This window comes from Sinocyclocheilus rhinocerous, unplaced genomic scaffold (genome assembly GCF_001515625.1).
Source record: "Sinocyclocheilus rhinocerous isolate Xijiao unplaced genomic scaffold, SAMN03320098_v1.1 scaffold897, whole genome shotgun sequence".
Classification (NCBI taxonomy): domain Eukaryota; kingdom Metazoa; phylum Chordata; class Actinopteri; order Cypriniformes; family Cyprinidae; genus Sinocyclocheilus; species Sinocyclocheilus rhinocerous.
In genome coordinates, this window is record NW_015649224.1 from 18363 (window position 1) to 18985 (window position 623).

General features: G+C 35.0%; 1 protein-coding gene across 3 annotated transcripts in view; it reads left to right on the forward strand.

The window, feature by feature from the left end:
• The window catches only part of LOC107710329 (ephrin type-A receptor 7-like), a 118298-nt gene that overhangs the window by 510 nt on the left and 117165 nt on the right, over positions 1 to 623 (forward strand). The gene's annotated exons all lie outside the window — the stretch shown is intronic.

Genomic DNA, 623 nt, shown 5'->3' on the forward strand with positions numbered 1-623 from the left:
TGTAATGGCAACGTGCATCTGTGTATGTGATTATTTTGGAGATGCGTTCCAATATAATTTATCCTGATTTAGGGTATAGGCCTATTCTATTTTGAGCTGCAGTTTAATAAACGTTAAACAGAAAAAAGACAAAAAGTAGCACTGCATGTGTTTCTGAACATTTATTTAAACAGGCTGTATAATGATGAAAAACCACAAACATGACTGGTATAATTTAAATGCGCAAATTCCTTCAGCGCACATTTCAGTGCAATATTTTTAACAGATTTTGTAAACCGTGTATACAATATAATTTTGTTTAATTAAGCTGAGATATAGCACTATAAATACTTAATTAATTTGCAACAAAACTATAAAGTTTTGTTGCAAACAGATGAAGACATTAGACTTCTCAGCTCGCCCCACAAAGCGCACGCACAAAAGCCGCCTCTTATATACACAAACACTGGACTGAGCTCTCTTTCTCGTGTTCTTACACATTCGAATGGACAAATACACACAGAATTATATCAAAATATGCCATAAATACAATGTTATGTCTTAAGTGAACGTAAAGAGTTGAGAAAGAAAACAAGGGTGTATTGGATCCGTGCATTGACAGCAGCCGCTGCCGCCAGTCATTA